A 7500-nucleotide genomic window follows, 5' to 3' on the forward strand; every position below is an offset into this window, starting at 1 on the left:
AATGATGTTGTAGTGATGGTGTTGCCATGGTGATGGTGTTTCTGTAGTGATGGTGTTGCTGCAGTAATGGTGTTGCCATGGTGATTGTGTGACTAGTGATGGGGTTGGGATGAGTTGTCATGCAGATGGAAGGTGTAACTGTATTGGTGGTGTTGTGATGGGGCTAATGCAGTGGTGACGTTTCCATGGTGATGGTGCTACTGTAGTGATGGTATTGTCCTGGTGATGGTGTTGTCAAGGTGATGGTGATACTGTAGTGATGGTGTTGTCATGGTGAGGGGGTTACCGTAGTGATTGTTCTACTGTAGTGATGGTGTTGTCATGGGATGGTGGTTACTGTAGTGATTGTTCTACTGTAGTGATGATGTTGTCATTGGGGATGGTGTTACTGTAGTGACGGTGCTACTGTAGTGATGGTGTTGTCAAGGTGAAGGGGTAACCGTAGTGATGGTGTTGTCATGGTGATGGTGATACTGTAGTGATGGTGTTGTCCATGGTGATGGGGTTACCGTAGTGATGGTGATACTGTAGTGATGGTGTTGTCATGGTGATGGGGTTACCGTAATGATGGTGCTACTGTATTGATGGTGTTGTCATGGTGATGGGGTTACCGTAGTGATGGTGATACTGTAGTGATGGTGTTGCCATGGTGAGGGGGTTACTGTAGTGATGGTGCCACTATATTCATATTTTAGGCGTGTTTAATGATGAGGATGATAATAATAATGACGATACCATAACCCCCCCTTCTCTTTCTTCTAGAAGGAAGAGTCTGTTCTCCTCAACAACATGGCTGCCCTAGAAGATCCACATTAACACACACACACACACACACACACACACACACACACACACACACACACACACACACACACACACACACACACACACAGTGTGGGGGGGGGGAGTGCTGCCCATGAATTCACCAAACACCTCCGGTAAGAAGCCTACCAGTCTGTCTGGCTGCCTGTCCCTGTGTGTGTGTGTGTGTGTGTGTGTGTGTGTGTGTGTGTGTGTGTGTGTGTGTGTGTGTGTGTGTGTGTGTGTGTGTGTGTGTGTGTGTGTGTGTGTGTGTGTGTGTTAGGCTATACTTACGTTCCATGGATACAGCCTGGTGATGCATTTAGAATGAGGCAATTACAAAATTGTACACACACACACACACACACACACACACACACACTCAGCCACTCACACTTAGTACATGTTATTATATTCAGAGTTGTTGATTTTGTTATTATTAATGTATATGTAATTATTGAGAGAGAGAGAGAGAGAGAGAGAGAGAGAGAGAGAGAGAGAGAGAGAGGAGAGAGAGAGAGAAGAGAGAGAGAGAGAGAGAGAGAAGAGAGAGAGACCTAGAGGAGAGAGAGATGAGAGACGAGAGAGAGAGATGTATTCCTAAAAAATATTAATGCAGGGATGAGTCATCCTCCACAGCATCACACACATCACACACGTACACACACACACACCTCTTTATTCATAGTTTAGTCTATCTCTATCTGGCTCTGGCTCTACATTTTCAATGTAGATTTACATTTTCAATGTAGAGCCAGGTACATATGTTCATCTACAATTCTTCAATTCAATTTAAAATGTATTTTTTGACCTTACAAAGATACAAATGCATATGAGCTATCTGTTGTGATTGAATGTACAGAGATGCAATTTAAAGGACAATTCCGGTATTTTGAACATTGAGCCCCCCTTTCTGGTTTGTCTAGGATGAAATCGAGTGGTTGACATGTTGGACTATTGGTCCTGTCTCGGCTATTTGGCTCAATTTCAAATCGCCCCTGCCTGCTTCAGAATGGCTGGCTATACGGGCATGCACAAAACCTGTCCTTAAAACAACTCTAAACGTTCGTTTTCAGAAATGTGCAACTCACCGAGTGGTTAGTGGTGTTTGTTGATGTTCCAAATCAAGTATCGTAGCGAAATACAGTTTCTGTCGTGTTTTATTTGCCATCTTGGAAATCCCATTGATTTATGTTCAAAAACTCATTGCTCGTTGACCGGAAAACGGAAAGGGGGGGCTGTTTACGTTTGGTTGTAGTCTTTTTTGCTCTGTTCTAGTCCTACTGTTGAGACGGAGAAACCGAGTGAAAAGACTACAACCAAACGTAAACAGCCCCCTTTTCGGTTTCCGTCTGTCTGTCTGGATGTACAGAGATGGTATTTAAAGGGGTCTGTCTGTCTGGATGTACAGCGTGTGTACAGACAGGTATCTGAAGGTGTGCGGTTGCTATCTACAGCGTGTGAAGGTATAGGAACACACAGACGTCTTCACGGCGGTCGTTCTCCTCTGGCCGCACATCTGGCTGCTGGGTTCTGAATCTGCTGGACGGAAACAGCAGATAAGTGTCTCTGAGGACCAGGTCTGTCTCTCTGACGACCAGGTCTGTCTCTCTGAGGACCAGGAGCAGGTCTGTCTCTCTGAGGACCAGGTCTGTCTGTGAGGACCAGGTCTGTCTGTGAGGACCAGGTCTGTCTCTCTGAGGACCAGGTCTGTCTGTGAGGACCAGGTCTGTCTCTCTGAGGACCAGGTCTGTCTGTGAGGACCAGGTCTGTCTGTGAGGACCAGGTCTGTCTCTCTGAGGAGCAGGTCTGTCTGAGAGGAGCAGGTCTGTCTCTCTGAGGAGCAGGTCTGTCTGTGAGGAGCAGGTCTGTCTCTCTGTGGGGACCAGGTCTGTCTATCTGAGGACCAGGTCTGTCTCTCTGAGGAGCAGGTCTGTGAGGAGCAGGTCTGTCTCTCTGAGGAGCAGGTCTGTCTGTGAGGAGCAGGTCTGTCTGTGAGGAGCAGGTCTGTCTGTGAGGAGCAGGTCTGTGAGGAGGACCAGGTCTGTCTGTGAGGAGCAGGTCTGAGGAGGTGCAGGTCTGTGAGGAGCAGGTCTGTCTGTGAGGAGCAGGTCTGTCTGTGAGGAGCAGGTCTGTCTGTGAGGAGCAGGTCAGAGGAGGAGCAGGTCAGAGGAGGAGCAGGTCTGAGGAGGAGCAGGTCTGAGGAGGTGCATAGACCCTGGTAGCTGCTGCTAACCCTGTTAGGAGCAGACAGACAGCTAGCAGCGGCGGTGGCAGCGTGCTGAGGGCCCGGGGGTCAGGGGTCCATGTGGGGTCTTGGCGGTCCGTCGGGGGTCTTGGCGGTCCGTCGGGGGTCTTGGCGGTCCCAGGTGGTTCCGGGGACTATGGGGAGGTTCCACTTAGGAATTCTTTATTTTTGGCTGAAATGCCCCTGCAAAAAAAAAATACAACTTATCCAAACAATAATGAATCATTTCATGAGCACCTCCGTCGATCGTTTAGCTCAGAGGGAAGACGGAGCTCCAGGTCCTCCTCCAGAGCAGCCAGGAGCCAGGGGCCTCCTCTGGACCCAGGGCAATCAATTGATCCTTTAAACATCTCTCTCTCTCTCTCCTCTCTCTCTCTCTCTCTCTCTCTCTCCTATCTCTCTCTCTCTGTGTGTTCTCTGTTCTGTCTCTCATACTGTCTCTGTCTATCATAGTGTCTCTGTCGCGCTCTCTCTCTCTCTCTTCTCTCTCTTTCTCTCTCTCTGTCTCTCTTACTGTCTATCTCTCTCCTTATATCTGTCTAGGTCCCTCTCTCGTCCCTCTCTCTCACTCTCCGTCTCGCTCTTTTTCTCTCTCTTTGCTATTTTTGTCTCTTTTCTCCTCTCTATATATAATATGCCCAACCCCCCCTGCTTGTTACAAAACACATCTCTCTTCTCTTCTCTCACTCCTCTCTCTCTCTCCTCCCTTAGGGTTATAGTGTATATCAGAGACAGTGTGAATGGGCTCTGGTGTTCTGTACATCTGTTTTATATATAGAGCAATGAAATCCACTGTATTGGTAATCACAGCGCCAGTGTGGAAGAGCTTCTCAGTCCACATAGAGAACTCCCTAACCCTAACTCTATTATACAGAACTCTAACCCTAACTCTATTATACAGAACTCTCTAACCCTAACTCTATTATACAGAACTCTAACCCTAACCTAACTCTATTATACAGAACTCTCTAACCCTAACTCTATTATACAGAACTCTAACCCTAACCCTATTATACAGAACTCTCTAACCCTAACTCTATTATACAGAACTCTAACCCTAACTCTATTATACAGAACTCTAACCCTAACCCTAACTCTATTATACAGAACTCCCTAACCCTAACTCTAACTCTATTATACGAACTCTAACCCTAACTCTATTATACAGAACTCTAACCCTAACTCTATTATACAGAACTCTAACCCTAACCCTAACTCTATTATACAGAACTCTATAACCCTAACTCTATTATACAGAACTCTCTAACCCTAACCCTAACTCAATTATACAGAACTCTCTAACCCTAACTCTATTATACAGAACTCTCTAACCCTAACCCTAACTCTATTATACAGAACTCTCTAACCCTGACTATTATACAGAACTCTAACCCTAACTCTATTATACAGAACTCTAACCCTAACCCTAACTCTATTATACAGAACTCTAACCCTAACTCTATTATACAGAACTCTCTAACCCTAACTCTATTATACAGAACTCTAACCCTAACTCTATTATACAGAACTCTCTAACCCTAACTCTATTATACAGAACTCTAAACCCTAACCCTATTAAACAGAACTCTCTAACCCTAACCCTATTATACAGAACTCTCTAACCCTAGGCCTCTGAAGAACGACCTGTCTATCCCTAGGCCTCTGAGCCAGAGCCCAGAGACAGCAGAACGGCAGCACATCAGACACGCTGCTTATGTAAAATAACGTTTTTCTCAAACAAAGATACGTAACTTTAATACTCTTTATGTAGATTTGTGTGTGTGTGTGTGTGTGTTTGTGTTTGTGTGCGCGCGTGCCCGCCGCTCACGCGCATGTCTTTAACTGCTTGACATTTCACAGAAGCAAGTCTCTGACGTCAATGTGAAGACGTGTGTACATGTGTATCTGAGTGTGTGTACACTATACTACAACACATTCACAAAAAATATGTTGCTGGATCAACTAGCTAGGGTAGGATAACGCTAGGATTTGCCGATATGCTGAAGACAACTGGTTAACCTCCTTCTCTCTCTCCTCCTCCTCCTCCTCTCTCCTCTCTCTCCTCCTCTCCTCTCTCTCTCTCCTCCTCTCTCTCCTCTCTCCTCCTCCTCTCCTCTCCTCTCCTCCTCTCCTCTCTCCTCCTCTCCTCCCTCTCTCTCCTCCTCCTCTCCTCTCTCTCTCTCCTCCTCTTCTCCCTCCTCTAGAGATGGAGACCATGCAGAGTTCTTTGTCTGTTGGGGTTCTGCCTTCAGCCGGAGGTAACGACTGCATCATGATATAAATATATATATTTATATTATTATTATATATATATATGTATGTATAGACAAGGTGTGTGACGTCATAGACGAGGTGTGTGATGTCATAGACAAGGTGTGTGACGTCACAGAGGAGGTGTGTGACGTCACAGAGGAGGTGTGTGACGTCATAGACAAGGTGTGTGACGTCATAGACGAGGTGTGTGATGTCATAGACAAGGTGTGTGACGTCACAGAGGAGGTGTGTGACGTCACAGAGGAGGTGTGTGACGTCATAGAGGAGGTGTGTGACGTCACAGAGAGGTGTGTGACGTCATAGACGAGGTGAGTGACGTCACAGAGGAGGTGTGTGACGTCATGCTGAGGAGGTGTGTGACGTCACAGAGGAGGTGTGTGACGTCACAGACGAGGTGAGTGACGTCACGGAGGAGGTGTGTGACATCATAGGCAAGGTGTGTGATGTCATAGGCAAGGTGTGTGATGTCATAGAGGAGGTGTGTGACGTCACAGAGGAGGTGTGTGACGTCACAGAGGAGGTGTGTGACGCTGTGTGTGACGCTGAGGGCCTGTGCGTCCCCAGCCCCGGTGGACCTGCGTATGGAGCCCCCGGTCGGGGGCCCTGCCGTCGGGGCCCTGCCGTCGGGGGCCCTGCCGTCGGGGGGCCTGGGGGGCCTCCTGCTCCGTCTGGACGCCGGCCAGCGGGAGCAGCGGCTGCAGCAGGAGCTGGAGGCGCTGAAGAAGAGCCAGGAGCTGCAGAAACAACGGCTGTTCGCCGACTTCCAGAAGCAGCACGAGGTCCTGACGCGGCAGCACGAGGCCCAGCTGCAGGAGCACCTCAAGGTACGGCGCGCGTGTACACACGTACACATGTACTACTGCACAAACACTATATACACTTATACACATATACTACTACACACACACTACTACACACGTACACATGTACTACTGCACACTACTACACATGTACTACTACACACTACTACTACACACTACTACTACACACTACTACACATGTACTACTACACACTACTACTACACACTACTACTACACACGTACACATGTACTACTACACACTACTACTACACACTACTGCACACTACTACACACTACTACTACACACTACTACACATGTACACACGTACACATGTACTACTACACACTACTACACATGTACACATGTACAACTACACACTACTACTACACACTACTACACACTACTACTACACACTACTCACACTACTACACATGTACAACTGCACACTACTACACACTACTACTACACACTACTACACACTACTACACATATACTACTACACACTACTACACACTACTACACACTACTACACATGTACTACTACACACTACTACACACTACTACACATGTACTATACACATATACTACTACACACTACTACACACTACTACACATGTACACATATACTACTACACAAACACTATATACACTTATACACATATACTACTACACACTACTACACATGTACACATATACTACTACACACTACTACACATGTACACATATAATACTACACACTACTACACATGTACACATATACTACTACACACACACTACTACACTTATACACATATACTACTACACACACACTATATACACATATACTACTACACACTACTACACATATACACATATACTACTACACACTACTACACATGTACACATATACTACTACACACGACTACACATACACATATACTACTGCACACATGGTGTATACACATATACACATATACTACTACACATGTACACATATACTACTACACACGCTATGTACACATATACTACTACACATATACACATATACTACTACACATACTATATGTACTATAAACACATGCAGACAGACAGGTAGGCGGGCAGAGCGCCGGCTTCTTACCGGAGGTGAATTCACGGACAGCCCCCCCCACCCCACACACAATGTCTTTATATTGATGTGTGTGTGTGTGTGTTTGCCTGTGCCTGTGTGTGTGTGTGTGTGTGTGTGTGTGTGTGTACCTGTGTGTGTGCGTGCGTGCGTGCGTGTGCGTGTGCATGCGTATGTGTGTACCTGTGTGTGTGCGTGTGTGTGTGTGTGTGCGTATGTGTGTACATGTGTGTGTGCGTGCGTGCGTGTGCGCGTGTGCGTGCGTGTGTGCGTATGTGTGTACCTGTG

General features: G+C 46.6%; 1 pseudogene across 1 annotated transcript in view; it reads left to right on the forward strand.

Moving 5' to 3' along the window:
• Positions 1 to 800: 800 nt before the first annotated feature.
• The window catches only part of LOC311373087 (histone deacetylase 5-like), a 12959-nt pseudogene continuing 6259 nt past the window's right edge, over positions 801 to 7500 (forward strand). Inside the window, exons 1-3 of the transcript XR_014684256.1 lie at positions 801 to 938; positions 5254 to 5307; positions 5888 to 6147. The product of XR_014684256.1 is annotated as a histone deacetylase 5-like (transcript). The remainder of the gene's footprint in view (positions 939 to 5253; positions 5308 to 5887; positions 6148 to 7500) is intronic.

The sequence above is a fragment of the Micromesistius poutassou genome (assembly GCF_964030765.1).
Source record: "Micromesistius poutassou genome assembly, contig: SCAFFOLD_1378, whole genome shotgun sequence".
Classification (NCBI taxonomy): Eukaryota; Metazoa; Chordata; class Actinopteri; order Gadiformes; family Gadidae; genus Micromesistius; species Micromesistius poutassou.